The sequence below is a fragment of the Euprymna scolopes genome, chromosome 3 (genome assembly GCF_053919585.1).
Source record: "Euprymna scolopes isolate OS-2025 chromosome 3, ASM5391958v1, whole genome shotgun sequence".
NCBI classification, from domain to species: Eukaryota; Metazoa; Mollusca; class Cephalopoda; order Sepiida; family Sepiolidae; genus Euprymna; species Euprymna scolopes.
Window position 1 is genome coordinate 20,889,714 of NC_136484.1, and position 20,000 is coordinate 20,909,713.

General features: G+C 31.4%; 1 protein-coding gene across 4 annotated transcripts in view; it reads right to left on the reverse strand.

Moving 5' to 3' along the window:
* LOC145253622 (TBC1 domain family member 1-like) overlaps positions 1-20,000 on the reverse strand; it is a 386,800-nt gene that overhangs the window by 201,435 nt on the left and 165,365 nt on the right. The gene's annotated exons all lie outside the window — the stretch shown is intronic.

The following is a 20,000-nucleotide window of genomic DNA, read 5'->3' on the forward strand; positions in this document are numbered from 1 at the left end:
CTGAATTTTAGTGATAAAAAAGTAAAATACCGATTTGTTTACAAAAATGTTGTCTCGTTGTGAGAATGGTATGCATTGCTAGCGTCTGTAGTGCTTAGTGATATATATATATATATATATATATATATATATATATATATATCATTGCTTACTACCCTTTCGATTTACCCTTATATGTTGTACCTAGGTACGGGCAAAAATGGACGAATAAAGATAGGGGGACATAGTTTTGAAAGCCGATTTATGATAATTTTTTGGTAAGTTTCCGACTACTTTTTTATTGTATTTGAAAGATTAAAAGACTAAAGTTAATCTCCAAAAGAAGAAAAAAAAATTGTACACGTGAAAAAAAAAAAAATGTTATGAAAAATGTTTTCACGGCGAGTTAACCAATTCAGCTAAATTTTGAAGTTAAATAAATTCATTGTAAAAATCCTTTTTAAAGATAAATATTAGTTTTCTGGGTCTATTTCAAAGATAATTAGTAAAGTAAAGTCCTAAGATATTGAATTAAATTTAAAAAAAAACACCTTGTTTGTACAAAAAAATAGCTTGATTAGTCTAAAATCAGGGGATTCTGCCATTTGCAAAATCGCATCAAACAGAAGTTTTATAAACGCAGATTATATGGAAGCCTGAAATTTCAGCAAGGCGAAAGATTGGTTAAAAATGACCATGTAATTCTAGGAGGGAGGGGGGATGTTCAAGATCATATCAAAATTAAGGTATGCCGAAAGTTTCACATTCATGCAAGCAAGGAAAACATTAAAATCTTACATATAAAAATTATGCGAAACCTGTAATAAAAAAAAAAAAGTAGAAATATTTTTTGCTATTGTAATTTTTTGTGTGAAAATATTAAATAAACAATGCTTAATTCAATGATAATATTGGTAGTTCGAGAAATTCATTTTTCTTCAAATTATATCAGAATCATTAATACAAACTTTAGGGTCTTTTTTCGTAATGTTCCTGTAAAAAATAATTTTTCTTTTTTAATTGTTACAATTTACGATGCTTTATTTTCATAAAAAAGCAAAAAATAAATTCATTCATTTTTTTTTTAATTGTTACAATTTACGATGCTTTATTTTCATAAAAAAGCAAAAAATAAATTCATTCATTTTTTTTTACTACAGAAAACCATAACTTTAGTAAAGGTATTTTTTGTTTAAACAAAATAATACATTTCCACTAAGATTTAAATAAAAATAATTAGTTCATTATATTCCGTGATCATTATTTGATAAATACAGAAAATTTCATTAAAATTGGTTTATTCCCTGATTTTTGGTGAATTTTTAAGTAAAGGGAGGGGTCAATATGTTTATAGATTTTAACCCCTCCCTTTACTTAAAAATTATTTTTTATGTTCCTGTTTTTAAATTAATTTTTTTTTTTAAATTATTGTTCAAGATTATATAAAAATTATGTTACGCTGAAAGTTTCACGTTCTTGCAAGCAAGGAAATTATTAAAATGTTGCATATAAAAATTATGCAAAATCTATAGTTTAAAAAAAAAAGTAGAAATATTTTTGCTATTATAATTTTTTTTGTGTGAAAATATTCAATAAACAATGCTTAATTCAATGGTAATATCGGTAGTTCGAGAAATTCATTTTTCTTCGAGTTATATCGAATTCATTCATACGGACTTTAGGGCTTTTTTTGTAATGTTACTGTAAAAATTTTTTTTTTTTTTTTTGTTACAGATTACAATGCTTTATTTATATAAAAAAAGCAAAAATAAATTCTTGCATTTTTTATTTACTACTGAAAACCGTAAATTTAGTAAAGGTATTTTTTGTTTAAACAAAATAATACATTTCCACTAAGATTTAAATAAAAATAATTAGTTCATTATATTCTGCGATCATTATTTGATAAATACTGAAACTTTCATAAAAATTGGTTTATTCCCTGATTTTTAGTGAATTTTTAAGTAAAAGGAGGGGTCAAAATGTTTATACATTTTGAACATCGGCATTCATTTTACACGTACCTAGTTGTACCTACTTTTAATTACTATGACCATATTATCCTATTCCTTCATTCTCATTTCATGTCTAAGTATCATTAAGCCAGATTTTTCTATATCAGCATAATTCTGGCTCTTATCCTCCTTCTGATGAGAAGCATTTAGTTACGAAATGCTATGACCTAGAGAGTTGTTTTTCTTAATTTTTCCCTTAACTTTTTCTTATTGTTCTAATGATATAATAAAGTTTTTGCTCCTCTTGAACTTTTATGATCTTGATAAGTTTTGCTTTTTTCAAGATTGACTTTTTGATAATAATTATAAATATATATATATAATAAGAAAAAGTTAAGGGAAAAATTAAGAAAAACAATATATATAGCAAAACTGGTAAATAGTGAAAACTTGAAGGTGCTCAATGCTATTGCAGAGCAAATATATATTTATTTTATTACCGTTTTATCTGCTACCGAATCGTATCAATGATCCAGTAACTTCATCAGACTTAGACTTCTGTCCAAGTCTGACGAAGTTACTGGATCGTTGATATGATTCGGTAGCGGAAACATGTAACTAGACAGATAAAACGGTAATACAATATATATATATATATATATATATATATATAATTTATAAAATATATATGGCGATTAAGCTACACTGAATATTCTGCGTTTCATCCAACTATAGGATTCGTCAGGCTTATGCGCGAATTCTGTCGTTGCTTCTTGTTTTTATATATGTTGAGGATTTCTAGTCGGCCAATCAGCTTTCTAGTATCCACCGCGCCCCTTCCTACCAGCCAATGGGCATGCATTTTATCAAACAAAGGATTTGTTTTAGAACTAGGTTAGTGGTTTTAGGCGGTCGTTCTCTTTTTTTTTTTTTTTTTTTTTTACATATATATATATATATATATATATATATATATATATATAGAAAAGTCGAACTTATTAAGGCTACGATTGGAACGCGTTCTGGATATGTAGTAGTAATATATTTGCATAAATAAAACGTCAAAATTTTTTATTCATACAAACATTACAGCTACATAGACAGATGTTCCAATCGTAGTCTTAATAAACTCGATTTATTTAGGCAAAAAACAGAATGGACACTTATCTTTTGACTTGAAGACACCAGGTTCATCAAAACTGCGATTGAGACAAACCCTGGATATGTAGCCATGCCATGTGTTTGCATAAACAGTTCTAGTTATCACTGATTACTATTATTTAGACACAGTAAAGATCCTCTGTAGTTTTACCCTGCGGATACAAACTGTACTTAGATCACTATATATATATATATATATATATATATATATATATATACACACGTACTACTAAAATTCTATGAATTGTGTTTGTTTGTTAAGGTGGGGGAGATAACTGTGCACAGTAGATAATATCAAATTGATGTAATTCAGCAAATCAGAGCCTGTCTCTGCTCTATCGCTATTTTCATGGTAAGCGCTCGATTGAACTCCAATCTATGCTCTCCGTTTTCCAAACTTTCACAAAAAGAAACGACTAGCTATAACCACTATATATGATTTTCCCCCCACTTTCTATCTGTGCCTAAATCTAAACAGATTCCATGAATAAAGCTTCTTTCCCACAACTGCCCACCTTTGGCACACTGTTCCGCTGGCATGCTTTCCAGTTAAATACAACATGGTAGACTTCAAATCTAACGTAAACAAGTTCCTGTTAAGCCGTCCTCATAAATAATCAAATTCTACTCAATTTACACCATAAGTGATGACTACATCATCACCTTACATTCATTAACCCTTATCCTCGAGTGGCCATCAGGCCTTGATATGTGGTGACTCAAGTAAAAAGTATAGGAAAAGGTTATGTTTTATCAAGATGACCCGTGAATATTTGATACTGGTCGTCTACTAAACGAATTTGGGGATATACAGTACACAGAAAAAGTAGTGTCCCATGTTATATAAATATAAACACAAAGGTATATATATTATTTCATCTATCTACATAAAATTTATTTCTACATAAAATTTTATATAGAAATATAATTTTATGTATAGATTTTCAGTATTTACTTCAGTGCTCAATACCTGAGTAGAGCTAGACAGTAAGTTATAAAAATGTATATGGCAATTCAGCTACACAAAATTTTTCATGTTTTATCCTTGTAATGCATTTTAGCCTGACGAGTCCTAACAGGTATGAGATGTGGAAATTTATTGCTATATATATTTTAATAGCTTACTACATATATTACGCACGGAAAGGAAAAGGGGAAAATATCTCACGTTATGACAAATAATGGCTAAAAAAAACTTTATGTGGAAGAAGCTTTATTCAATTCATATAACGCTTCAATAACATTTGTATATTTTTCAGATAATAGAAAAGCCCATTCTTTATTCGGAAAAAAGACCCTCACTAATGAATAAGGTCAGATTAGTGAGAACAAAAAAAAAATATGTGTAGTGAAGAAAAGGAGATAATATATGTAGAAGAAGAAAAAAAAAATGGGACACTTTTTGTGTGGTAGGCCTCCAAAGCACTGGACTGATATGATCTGTTGCGATGTAGAGCTTCCTTTGCTAAATGGTGGAAAGATTAGCAAAGCACTGAATAATACTTGTGCACCCAGAAAGTGTTCATACAATAAAGTAAAGTAAGTGAACTCTTCTCAGCATTGAATCCCATTTTAGTTATTTCTTTTTTTAATTCTATAATTTTCAATTATAAAGCAAAATAAATTGAGAGGTCTTTGCTATTTATGGATTCCCAGCAAATATACCACATGATATTGTAAAAAAAAGCTAACATAAAATGAAGAGAGAAAGGTAATTTGCTAGTAAATAAACATGGAAGAGTCTAAGAAGGCTATAGCAATGCAGGGAACCAGGTGTTAAAATGATATGACCTATGGACAAACGAAAAAGGGTCTTGTAGTTTGTTTTTTATATCTTCGTATATCCATTCATTTTCCAGATCAACCACAAATACAAATCAGTAAAATTGATTTTTTTAAGATAACCGGGGTGATTGAAGTCTGATATTTTGAGAATATAATCTTTTTTTAAAAAGAAAGAGGCCAAAAATGTTTTTAAAAATTTAAACAAAAAAGGAAAATATTGTAAAAATGTTAGCGGAAATGGGTAGATAGTCAAACAGAAATCGGAATTATTTTAAATTAGTTTGGCATTATAATCATTGCGTTATTTTTGCATACTGATGCGTAATTTTACTTTACCCATCATCATCATCATCATCATCATCATATCAACTCTTATTTTATTTTATTCATTAAATTATTTATCTAGTTTAATACTATCATTGGATCCTTAAAATTTTACTCAGAACTCCTTTATTTATTCAACAGGGGAAGCTTGCTCTTGTTTTGTCAGCCATGACCAGGTAGAATGCTTAAATAATTCATAAGTGTATTCTTAGTATTGCCCGTACTAGGGATTGAACTTTCAACCTTCAGAAAACCATCACTTAGAACTGAATATTACTTAGCATTTTTTTTTATCTGTTGTGCTTATGTTTTAAAAATTCTAAAACAGAATCTTTTGTTGAAATTAACATTGTAGCATCCATGTGAAATCAAAATGCATAAACGTGTTTGTACACATATTGTCTGCGCATGCACTATCCTAAATAAAAACAATCAGAAATTTTTCTGAATTTATTTAAAATGGTTTTTGTGAGAGCCGTCTAAACCCTTTAAAAAAAGCCAAATTTACATTCAATAACCCAGTGGAGCCCAGTTGACCCAAGTCTACATACTGGTGTCATAAGTATGCCCCACTGCGGGCGCTCGTCTTTGCAACATTTTCTTCTAGTCATACGCACAAACATTAACGAACATATATACGCACACACAACTCATCATATTATCGTCTGTCAATCTGTATTATACTTTATTCATTGAAATATTCCAATCTTTTTCACTGAACTCCAATTATAATTCAAATCCAAATGACATTAAACAACTTTCAATGAATTATAATTTACTTAATTGAGCAGAGAAGTTTTGAATATGATTTTACTGATCCCCGAAACCCACAGCTCTTAATTAATCGATCCAGACTTCCTTTAATGTTTCAGCTAATGAATCCCCTTGTTTTTACAAGAACTCTAAAAACATTTAGAACATTCTAGGATATGCCTTCTTGATTCATTATTCTTTCTAAATAAGTTTTTTTTTTTTTTAATTTTTATGTTTGGATTACTATAGAACTTGTGTAATATATGCATATATTTCCACAATTTTTTAGGGAGGGGGGTGTATATTACACAAGTAGATCTTTCCTTTCTAAGCATTTTTTCTCAAATTTTTTGTCCTTGATTAAAACTCGTAAAGGAAATAAAGATTTATTTCTCCTTTAGAACAAAACCAATTAGCAGTAATTTGTCGTAAGTTGATAGAATGTTATTTGAATTTTTGCATCAAACAATTGAACAAATCGACCAATACCATTTTTGTAATAAATAAAAACAGAAATAGATTAGCCAGTAACTTATTTTTAAAACGACATTACCACAAAGAGAAAAGAAAGAAAGAAAGAAAACTATTTTCTTTTTTCTTATTTTTTTCTTTTTATCCACTTGTGTCATTTTTACCATGCCATTTTTCTAGTATCCTTTTTATTTAAATTTTTTTATTGTGGTCTATAGATTTTAGTTATACTGATTGTTTAAAAATCAATAAATATCATTTTATTATTAATACCAGCAAGGGAAAATTAAATTTTAAACAAACAAAAAAGATAAAATAAAAGAATCGTTTTTGGAATCGGAAATTAGGTTCAAATTTTTCCAATTATGATATTCACAAAAATTCTAATTTTTTCGATTTTCAATTCAGATCATCTACTATCAGTTTTTTTTTACTATCTTTTTCTTCCCAGAAATAATTTTGTAATATTTAATCTTTGTATTTTCTAATCATTCATCATCATCATCATCATCATCATATCGTATAAATCTGAAGATTTTTGTTGTTGGCATTGGTTTCCCCAATATTTTTCCAAATTTTTTCTATCCAGAATTCTTTTTAGAAAAAGATCGGGTATTTACAAGAGGGACCACAAGATGGTTGCTAACATCCTAAATAAGTTTTTCTTTTTTTTTTCTTTTTTTTTTTGTGGCATGAACTGGATTCGAACTTGGAACGCCCAGATTGTTAGTCTGTGTCGTTAACCACTGAACCACCGTCACCTCCCTTTCTATTATTAAATGGCATCCTGCGATTAATCATCCTAGACAGCATATAAACCACTCCAGATTCTACGCAATCCAAATCCAAATTGAAATTCATCAAAATGCCACATAATTGTCATGGGTGATTTATATACATAATCAGACAAGTTGTTTTATAATAAAAGTTTTGTGTAGCATGAAGATATAAAACCAAGAACTACTGGTTACACAGTAAAGTGAACATTATTCTTCAAAAGGAAATGGTATAATCTAGCTATTAGAGGTGCGGACTGTGAAATTGGCGTGAAGGGTTCAAGTTCTGCCAGGCCTACTTTTACTAGTATTGTTGCTACTACTGGGATAGGCATGATTACATATCATCCTTCCGGCTATGAATTATGGGACTGTGTTCTTGTGGAGACGAGGTCCTTTTTAATTGAAATTGTTTCATTGTTCGATCGATTATTTAGTGTCCCAAATTATCTCTTGCAAAAAAAAAAAAAAAAAAAAAAAAAATGATTATTTCTGTTTAGGTAATGCTAGTTATCTCCCTTGCATAACCGTCTTGAACTCTGTTAGCGCCAATTAATAAAAGGTGTTTTTGAAGATTGTGCAACCCTTGCTTCACAAGAGACTCGTCATAACAAGTAATATCCATTATTTCTTGAGACAGAAAGAGCCCAAATTCTTCAATTTTCTTAAGTACTCTGAAATGTATTAAAAAAAAAAAAAAAAAATTACTTTGTCTAAGCAATGTCTGATATGACCACTTTTTTTATGAATCCATCTACTCAAATGTTAACTTCTATGGCGATTTGTATTATTCAGACTACTGTTCTTATCTTAAATGTAATTTTCACAACATTTCGTTTGGTGTAACCCCTACATGTACGTTCTGCATAGAATTTCAAACAGAGTCCTTTATTTAATCGATGAGTATAGCATACTTTTATTCTGTCAGTCATGACCAAATAGAAGTCCTAAGTAATTTGCAATTGTATTTTCAGTGTCGCCTGCACTGAGGATTGAACCTTCAACCTCCAGAAGAGTAAATTTATAACTGAATTTTACCAAGTACGTTATCCACTTTGCCAGTGGATAAATTGAATAAAATTTGAAGAATTAATCCTTGGTTGTCATTTGCACAACATTTCGGCTGATGTAATCTCCAACCTTCCTCAGAGACCAGTTAGAAATTGCATACAGGTTCCAGACTTTGAAAAGATGCAACTAAAAGAGGTCAGATGTTATATTGACAAAACGTAAAAATAATCTGCAAAATGAGGATATCAGTCCGAGTAATCTAAATTATCAGTTCTCATCTGAAACATTTCTGGTTTAACTTATTTGCTACAAGCATTGAACAGTTTGTTAACCATTTTTTTAAGTATTTCTCCAGATTGTTCCAGAAAAAAGATTTTGGCCTAAGTTCCAAACTTACAGATCCTTTCTGATTACTTGTTCCTCTGTCATACACGAGCGCCTTGTTCTTCATCTTCTAGAGGCCACAACATTCATAAATAAATGCAACTCCATATTTAACTACAGCTTAAAATGTCCAAACTAACAAAGTCTGGATGGCCTTAAAATAATCAAGTGTTGAGACACGAAATTGAAACTATTAACACATCCAGTAAACTAGACTATTTTTACATATTTGTTTAATCGAAATTTGTCCTCAATTTTGTAGACCCAACGCTCACTATAATGCAACACAAATAAAAACAGACACTAAAAACTCTACCTTTCCAGTCCAGATTATCTCTCAATAGTGTTATTGTATTTCTTAAACTCCCTACGTACATCCACTTTTCTCTAGTTACTCGTCTGTAATTTTATACTAATTCTAATCCGATCAACAAAGAAATCTTTTCTATTATATACTTCTATCCTTGCAAAATTTCAAGGTCAGACAATCTCACTTCAAGGTAATTGCTATTCAGTATTAGATCCGTGCAAAAGGTTTTGCCGATTTAAAATTTCATCTTGAAATTGCAAAACACCGATTTTGAAAGTCTTTATTCATAACAATAACAACTTTCGCTCTCTATAAGTTGATTCCATTTATCAGCGAATTATAAAGGTCTTGTAAAATTCTTTAGTTTTTGATTTGAACTATGAATCTAATTCATCTTACATATCCTCTTATGATATTAAGCTAAGGCCACCTAAATGGTTTTGTAATCCTTAAAATAAATGATAATCCTAGGGAGCTAGGTCAGGAGAATATACAGGAAGAGGCAAGATTTCCCAACCAAATTATACTAGATCTCTGGTTAGTAGTGCTGTGTGAGGACGAGCATTATCATGATGGATTGGTTGGTTGTTTTTGTTTTACGGCATATCAACCTTTTTCAGGTTATTTAATGCCAAATCTAGTTATTTTGAGGAACGATTTTTAATGGAGTATATTTTTTTTTTTAAGTCGGATTCTATTTAACCCATAGTTGGGACCCTAACAGGTACTACCACTTCGGGTCAGAGTGGACCTGGGAGCAATGGCAATTAAAGTGTGGCTCCACACTCCCCAAGGCCCGTAAGGTGGCGCCTCACCATCGGATATAGTTTTAGGTCATATCCAGGACCATCATGATGGAAGATGCCTCTTTTTGTTGAGTAAAAAAGGGTCAATATGTGCGAGAATATGAATGATTATTTAATAATCTAAAAGAAAAAAAAGTTATAAGTTAATCATGGTGATATGTTTAAGTAATAGCAACATGCACGAAATAAATTACAATGGTTTTAAAATGTCCTTCTACAAATATATTGCACCGACCTAATATTTGAATATCACATGTTTTTAACAATCCTCCTTCATTACTGCATTAGCTACAACTAAGTAACTTATGCGAGTTGCATAGAGCAGAAGAATTGTAATATTTCACGTTAAACGAATAGCTTGTACATGTCGTTTCCAACAAATGGGCACCTGTACACATGCACACTATCGCTAGTGAAAGACTCAGTCGGCAGCACCTCATTCCCTCTACTGCCGCTTTTCCATGTGTGGTCCACTGTCAATCCTCCCGTGGATGTTGAGCTTCCGTTCAACTCAAAATGAATCTACTTATGTATGCATAACAATGGAGACTCCCTGAGGTTTCAAAGACTCCATTCAGACAGTTTACGCTTTGGGGGGAGGGGGAGACCACGATACCATGTAAATTATCTTGTGTACTTAATTTTCTTATTTAGCTTTAAGATGGTCGGCATACAGGCAGAGTCTTAAGGCAATATTCACTTAGACTGTCTCTACATTTTCAGAAGCATGTTGTATCTTTCGCTATGTCATATTATTCGACACTTGCATTTCTAGCGTGTTTTGTCTTATGAGTGAACCTTTGAACCCTGACCTTAAGCACGTTAGCTGCAGATGGTCGATTTCCATTTGCTGCCAGAATATCCTGATATGTACTAATGTGACCCCTGCCAAAATTCATACTAGTTAACATAATTTCTACCTGTTTGCATAGGGTCCCAATATATATATATATATATATATATATATATATATATATATATATATATATATATATATATAACAAAATGAAGGAAATAGGGTTAGAGTTAGGCAAACAGAAACGACCAGAAGTGAAAGATAAAAAGATTTAAAGAATAAAACAAGTTAGAATGATTCTATAACACAGTGCATATGAGCATGTGGGAAAATAGCAGCAGCAGTGAAGGATGGCTGACTTGCAAAGAGATTAGTAAAAAAAAAAAAGTAGCTGAAAAAAGGCGGATATGTAAATTAGGAAGTGTGCACAAGAAGGAAAAAAAAAAGGAGAAAAATACACCACATGCACGGGAAAGAAAGAAAGTCAGTTGGAAGAAGGGGAAACTCGATTCAGGTTAGATGGACATGTGGCAGCGAGAGACTTCAAATGATGTCAAAACAGGAGAGCAATGGTAATAAAAACATTTGTTAAAAACGAAAAAAATATCAACCCGGATTATTTATTTATTTCTTTGTCCATTTGCAACGTAACGGCTATGTTAGTTCTGTATTAAGATCAACTCGCTATTTCCGCATTAAATTCTCACAAGAAAAATTAATATTTTCGATTGGATTACCTGGTGCCACCAGATCAGGATGTCTGAAGATATTGGCTTCCTGAGATAACAGGCACCTAACATTGACGGGTTTTTGCCTTTCAATTCTCTTTTGCAAAACTTAACTATGTTCTGCAAAACCAAAAACAACAACCCCACCTTTTCCCTTTTCCTCTTTCTCCCTCACTCACTCACTTCCCAATTGGTTTCCTTCTTTTTTTTTTTTTATTACATTTTCACCCCAAACCGGGCACATTGCCACTTTGGTGTAGGGGACTACTATCAGGGGCAGCAACTACTGGGGCACTATTTTGGGATTTGGGCAGCAAGATGTCGGTTCACGTTACACTTGAACTTCTGAATGTTATACAGTTAGGGAAGCAGGGACCTGGTTCCCTAACTTAAAATGTACCAAACATTAATACTGTAACCCTTTTCCCTCTCCCACTGCAAAACTCATTCATGTTCTGCAAATCAGGGAACAAAAACGATAAAATCCACTACAAGACAAACAAACCAAACACTACAAACTAGCGATTGAAGATACAAAGGGATTGAAGAATAAAAATCTTCTACAAAATAATGGGATACAACATGAATACTGGATTTGGCATTAAAAAACCCAAAAAGGGTTGATATGCCATAAAACGAAACAATCGAAACCACCAGACCTTTGGATTAAGAGCACAAAAGAACTGTATTAAATGCTTTTTGACTTTAAACTTTAATTAAAGCTAGAAATTACTTTCTAATTAACAGTTTCAAATCATTTCCAAATTTCAAAGTGCAATAATACTAAACACGAGTCAGCCATTTTAATCCATTATTAATATTAGTCTGAAAGGATTTTATCATGACGAACAAACACATACTACACTATCTCCCCAAAGGAGGAGGTAATGTCTGGGAAGATCGTAGCATGATGAATGAACATGTTATACTACCCTCTCCCCAAAATGGAGGCAATGCCTGAAAAGATGGTATCATTACAACAGAATAGATACTCCCCCCCCCCGAGAGGACGGTGTCATTATCACAGAACAGATACTACAAAAATGAGATAATGGCTGGGAGGATAACATCTTTACAGCAGAACATATACTACACCATCATGCTCGAATTGATTGGGGCAAAATTGTTTTCAAACAAATGGCATCTAAAAATGGATGTAACTTTGTATTTGCAAGTGACATTCCCTTGTTTGCAAAAGAAAAAAACATTTTGGTTGAATAGATACAGCTAGTAGATAACCAGTTCTCCTTATGCGCTAATAATAATTATTATTATAATATAATGAAATGTGTTTGTAAGTGGTTTAATGGATTCAGTTGCAGTCTCTGGAATAGGCTATCGAAAGTTCAAATCGTTTTGGATCTATTGTTTACTTATAAACTGATACTATTGGGTGGGGGAAAGGGGTGAGAGGTATGACCCCCCCCCCTCCACTTCTATACACCTTCTCAGCTTTGGTTTAAATACTGACTTGTATACAAGTAATTGTTTGCAATAGTTTGTTTAAAACGGTCAAGTGTTCTGGTTTAGTAATTTACATATTGTTTAATAGGATGTTTAGGTGTTACTCTATAGGCATAATCACAAATCGGTTCTTGTTAGATCACTGAAGTTAAGCAACAGTGAGCCTGGTCAGTACCAGATGGGTGACCAATTTGGGAATTCCAAGCGCTGTATGTAGAAGGATGTCGAGATCTCCATGGCAAAAGTTTACTTTCACCATGACTAACGTTTGTGCAAATTTAAAAAATCCAAGGCATGGTTATTGAGAAAAGTGTGAACAAACGAACGGACGAATGAATTACAAGGTCTAATCACTCTTTTGTCGGGAGGCCAAAAAACAAAAGAAAAAGGACTGAAAGAAAAAAGTTTCAATTCATTATTAAAAAAGAGCAGAAAGTGGATTTTGGCTTTATTTTTTGCAGCCTCATAACTGTCGTAAGTTTTTTTTTGTTTAACTTTTTTTTAAACTCCTTTCATCAAGTGGCTTCATGCCTTGTCTGGAGAGATTTCTGTTTCTTTACATTTTTGCATGAATTATATAGAAGAGTTTCAATTCGTTATCTGAAAGTAAGCGATGGTTAGATTGGAGGGGGTAAAACATGGGATAGGAACAAAAAGAAAGAATGAGGGACAAGAAAAAAAAGATAAAAGAAAAAAATGAATAAAGAAATAGAAAAATGATGAAGAAAAAACAATCATGAAGGGAAAGTAAAGACAAAATAACTAAAGAATGAAAGAGAAAGCGCTTAAACAAAGAAGGGGGGGGAGAGAATTTGAAAGCCATCCAAAGATAAAATGTCGCCCAATAGGAAAGCAGAATAAGTTGGTAAAAAATTCGTCCAGGAAGAAATAGAGTAATAAATAGTAAACAACATCAAATCAAGCAGCAAATGCAACCTGCTTGTTTATGGATGTGTATGTATGTATATGAGAATGAGAATGAGAAAGAGAGAGAGAGAGAGAGAGAGAGAGAGAGAGAGAGAGAGAGAGAAGGCAAAATAAAAAGAGGAAGAAAAAAATGAAATCTTTAGACAATCAAAATATTGTTTGCAAGTTTGTTTATCTGCGCCACGATCACTGCCTGTTCTCCTTTTTAACAACATCCTTGGCCAACTTATTTCACACACACACACACACACACACACACACACACACACACACACACACACACACGCAGACACTTTTTGTATCCTGGTTCCATCAAACCAAGATTACCAAGTCGTTTACTTGAAGATTTAGTTTCCGTTTCTGTTCCAAAGATAATTAAAATGCATATTATCTAATACGGATTTTCTCTATGCAAAACATGGGTATCTTAAAAAGTTAAATAAAAAGGACGTAATATTTTCTTTTCTTTTACTAATACGTCCACCGCATTATCGTAGCCTAAAAGTCACTCGAGGATAAGAGTAAATACGATTTAATTATTTAATTTTTCTTATGTATTGTTATCCTTACAGTTTATTGTGTGTACAGTTGTTTGCTATTTCACTTCTACAGCTTAACAGATTTTTGGAGGTTCAAAGGTTTAGAATTTTTCATTCAGACATAATCTACACGAGTTGTCTAAATTTCTACACATACTGACCTGTCATACTATTTTCCACTTAATTATTAGTGAGTGTGTAATTTTACATAATTTAATTCAGAATTTCCACTTATATTATTGCTCTATTTCACATCTTGAGCTTTCTTTATCTGCTTGGGATCGTCTTATAAATATTGATACTAATATTTATTTGGATTTTAGGTTTACAGTATTATACTATCTGTAATCCTATGGCATTACAGTATTTCATTATATATATATATATATTAGCAGGCCGTCCGCCATTGTAAAATACGCTTAAATATGATATTTTGATTAATGCAGATTTCGTATTTATCATATTATATTGGACCCAATATATAGTAATGATTTAAAAAGTAAAAAAAATGACTTGTGTGCCACGGAGAATCGAAACCAAAACGTTTAGCTTATGATTTACTTTTTCCTTTAATGTTAATGCCTGACTTATGAAGACGTTTGCTGCAAGGCCAAAACATGAACCAATAGCTATTACGTTACACATGCATATTCGTAATGCCATCGTTCGCCCTTCACCTGGTAAATCTCATTTTTTAAAAATTTTCACCAATATTCCCTGGCTAAAACCCAAATATAAAGTTTCGCATGGGTTCGGATATCCTATATATTAAGTTTCATGTCTGTAGACCAAAATCTGACAGAGGAGTTTGGTAGGCTAAAATTTTTTAAATAAATATGTATATACACATACATAAATATATATAGAAAGAGGTTTGTGTTTATTATAATCTTTTTATGCAAATATTACGCAAGTATAAATCATGTAGAATATCTGCATGAATATAATTACACATAATAGTTGACTAAAGATGATCATCCCATAAGAAAACTAAAAAAACTAATAGGGAATTAATTAAAACGAATGTTTAAATGAATATGCAAATTAGCTAGATCTTTTGCAGATAAATGCAATTCTACGACTCATATATAACAAAGTTGTATTTTCTTTTTAAATAAATAGAAAAAAAGGGGTTTTAATATGAATACATAAAAAAGAAAATTTATAGGAGTACATATATATATATATATATATATATAAATTTTTTTCTCCAGAGACTATATATTTAAGAAATCATAAAGAAAAAAATATTGTGGAGAGTATTTTATGATTATCAATAATTTTAAATAATCTTCCCCAAGGAATATTATTGGTTTTAAATGCCCCGCCTCTAAAAAGTTAATTATTGTCGACAATAAGTTATAAATTTTAAATAATCTTTCCCCATTATAAAATACATTTTCTGAACATTATTATGGTTACCTCTCATTGGGTAATTATTTAAAAAAAATTATATTTAGTATGGGTAAAAAATAAACTTAGAGAAAAAATTGTGTATTCATAAAATTTACTTAAAGCCCTACACAACTAATAAAAACGAACTGGAAATTAAAAAGAAAAAAAGCATTACGATAAGAAAGAAATAATTTAAAGTTTAATTTAAATACATATAATAGTCTACGTATGAAGAGAAATGGCAAAACATTGTTTTTTTTTTTTTATCAAAAAGTATACAAAAATTTGTTTCATTTTTTTAATCCTAACCTAAGTTTAATTCGACAAAAGTCCGTTTGGATCAGTTCAAATTCTGTAGCAGAAAAAAAAAAGGGGGCAAAATAAATTATATTTCTTCCAATAATAAAGTGAAAAACGAAAAATAGGCTAGTCCGAATCAAATATATATTTGATAATTCTTTTGAAGCATGTTTAATATATTTTTAAAAAGTCTTTTCCCATTGGAGAAGTGGAATTTTTGGTAATTGATAAAAAAAAATATATGTGGACACAAATTATAAAATGTATTTCCAACTTTACATGGAAAAATATCTGTAAAGAAAGGAAAATAGTGAAACCAATTTTTAAACGAATACAACTTGACTGTTGAATAACGATTACATCTTTTCGTATTTGACCAATGAAAACTATTAGAATTGCCGAAAATTCACCTCAATAGAAAAAGGAAGAACTATATTTATTAATATATTAAACAAGTTTTTAAAAATGACTTCACCAAATGTGCCAGACAGATTTAATAAAACAAAACGACGAGTTACAAGTTGTTTTGTAATTTATGTCCTCTTTAATTGAACGTTGCCACTTTAATTAAACCTATCCAAAACAAATCTACACGACGATTCATCGAACCAACTCTTATAGTCCACCCAACAAATACAATTAAACAAAGAATAGGATTCTATTATGTCTCTCGCCTCCAAAGCTATTATCAATAAAAACAATGTAGACAACTTAAACACTCGATGGTTTCTTGTTTTCGAATTATGTCCTTTGCATCCTCTTCCTCTTTTTTCTATTTTATTTAAATAATGCAATATATCTATATATATATATATCTATCTATATATATATGTGTGTGTGTGTGCGTGCGTGCGTGCGTGTGTGTGTGTGTGTGTGTGTGTGTGTGTGTGTGTATTTAATATATATCTATACGTCTTCCCTTTCTACATAAATTTAAATCTGTTATACCTTATCACATATATCTCCCAACCGGTGGTAATCATGACACCCTGCACTGATGATTCCCAAAAGGATGAAACACTAGTGTCTATAGGTATTTGAAAAAATTATTATAGTAATAATTATGTCAGCCCCTTTAAGAATTCGGTTCTTAATGTTGGGCTGTTACAGTTGAAATGAAAGTCGGCCACTTAAGTTCACATTGATCTAATGATTATAACATCATACTATACGCATATGGACGGATGTTTCGACATTCAAAAATAAATGTTTAAATTTCAACGATATTTCTCGCAGTTAAAGTTGGCCGTGTGGGTTTGTTTCTTGCTAATGGAGTCAGAGTTGGCTTCGTGGCCAGGTTCGAATCTCCTAACCGGTGGTAATCGTGACACCCTGCACTGATGAAACACTAGTGTCTGTAGGTATTTTTAAAAATGTATTATAGCAATAATAATAAATATATATATATATATATATATATATATATATATATATATATATTATTTTTAAAATGTAATTATCCACTGACACGTGTTTCGTCATCTACGACTCATCAGAGTGACTGAATATAGCGAGATTCGAAATACACACACACACATATATATATATATATATATATATATATATATATATATATATATTCCCCCCAAATTACAGATCTTCTCATTATGTGACGGTTTTAGCTTTTTTTTTTCTTTTGATAAAGTTTACGAAACAGTGGGTGGAATTTTGAGTTTTTTCGATTTTGCATATTTTCATTTTTAATCCATTTATTTCCTACAACTTACGGTAAAGGCATATGTATACACATATTATAAAATGTATTTGCATTATATATATATATATATATCATATTGCAAACTTATTTTTAGGCATGACTATGTTTACAATTGTTCATGGCATAATTGTTGTAAAAAAGTTTTTAAAAAGTTGCAGAATACAACAAAAAAGCAAAAAAGCAAAAAAGAAAACAGTAGGATTGTCTGCTCACTCACATTTTATAGCACATTTATGACGTTAACGTTTTGGAAATAAAAGAGAAAATCTTTAATTTGAGGGGGAAAAAAATTATTTTATGTACATATCTTCAGTATTTACTTCAGCGCTTGATAGAGTTAGGTAGTAACTTTTGAAAATATATATGACAATGAATCTACACAGCACAGAATTATAATGTATTAGCCTGACGAATCCCCACGAGGGTGAAACGCAGAAAATTCTGTGTAGCTTAATTGCCATATATATTGAGAAAGAAAGATAGAGGAAGAGAGAGAGAGAGAACAGATTGAAATTTATATAAACATGAAAAATAAAAACAAGATAGCCCAAATGTTGCAGTTATTAATGCTAGAGATGCAATAAATATGACAGTATATTTTATAAATAAGTCAAAAAAAAAAATTATTATTACTCATATTTTATAAATCTATGGGAAAATGTTTGGCACAAGTTGATGTAATCTGCAGATGTAGTCTATCCTGTAATCCAATATGATTACCACTAATTGCATGGTGAAAAATTTTCAGCTCAACATAAATCACCCCCACCCTTTCAAATTCTTGTGATGATATACGATTAGTTAGGTTCTTTTTGTTTTACGGCATATCATCCTTTTTGGGTTATTTAATATCGAATCCAGTAGTTTGGGAAAAAGGTTTTATGTTTAAACTTCTTTATACCTTAAAATATTTATTCATGGGGTTGGTTTTGTTTGATTGTTTTGTAGAAGAAAAGTGTCCATAATTGAGCTTTGCAAAAGGAAACGAAAAATAACGCCAATGTTTGATGCATTGAAAGCCAGGAAGCCAGTATTTTTAGACAGCTTGATCTCGTAGCACTAGATGCTCTAAGAGGCATGACCACTTTTGGCCGAAGTGGATTTGGGAGCAAAGGTAACTAAAGGGCAACTCCACATCTCTTCAGCTCCCAAATTGGATCTCACCACTGGATGTCGTTTGGTGCATCTGTCAATAGTCTCTCACTCTTAGACAGGGTTCAAAAAAGAGTCGCCAACATAATAGGTCCTGAACTGTCAGCTAGGCTTCAAACTCTGTCCCATCAACGAAATATTGCATCTCAGCATTTTACAAGTATTTTAATAGTAAGTGCTCCACCGAACTACAAGCCCTGGTACCCCACTCAACGTAAATACCTCCGACAAGCATCGAAATCCCACCCCTACTCAGTAGAGATCCCCAGATGTCAGAAAGCCTTCTACTCTAATAATTTCTTCCCTAGGACTGCTTGACTTTGGAATTCCTTTCAGAGTTCCTGCTTCCCTGACTGTACCGACATGCAGACGTTCAAGTGTAATGTAAACATATCTTGCTGCTCAACTCCCTACGTAATATCTTTGCAAATTATGTCCCAGATAGTAGGCCCTACATCAAAGTGGAACTGTGCCTTGTTTGGGGGTGAAAATGATATGAAAAAAAAAAAAAAAAAAAAATTAACCAGAACCCGTGAAGATATACAGGCTTCACACATACATGTACAGAGGACAAAGCGAAACCTAATGCAAGTAAGATTTATAAAAAAATTTAAAAAGATAAAAATAAGTTAAAGGAAAACAAAGAAACGTTTTTTCACTTCTATTTTCATCTTGTTTTCAGTTCTAACTACCCGGTATGAGTGACAATGTTTGTGAGGACACTTCTCAACCTATATACGCAATGAATTTTTGATCTACGGACCTGACATTTGGTATACAGAGTATTCAGCCTTGTGAAAACCTTTTTAATCAATTTTCATCCGGAAGAAAAGGACTGCTAGGGATAAAAATGGAGAAATCGTTACGTGGACGTAGCCAGACTTTTATCTCTTTGTCAACTGTATCACGAATATGCATGCGTGATTCATTCAGGTGACAGATTACTTATGTTAAGAATGAGTAAGTTGTAAAACACTTGTTAAACGTCGTGTCAAGCTAACCTTATCATTCCCGACTCACTGTCTTTAGGTTTTGGTTTCGATCTCAACTCCAGTTTTTTTTTACTTACAAGAAGTGACCTGTTTAAAAAAATAAACATAATACTCGCATGCACATGTATCAGTTTCTGTATTAATTAAAATATAATATGTATGTTTATTTTACCACCGGGCAACGCCGGGCGGCCTGCTAGTATAAATACATATATATATATATATACTGAAATGCCGTAAGATTACAGGTTGTATAATACTGTTAACATGAAGTC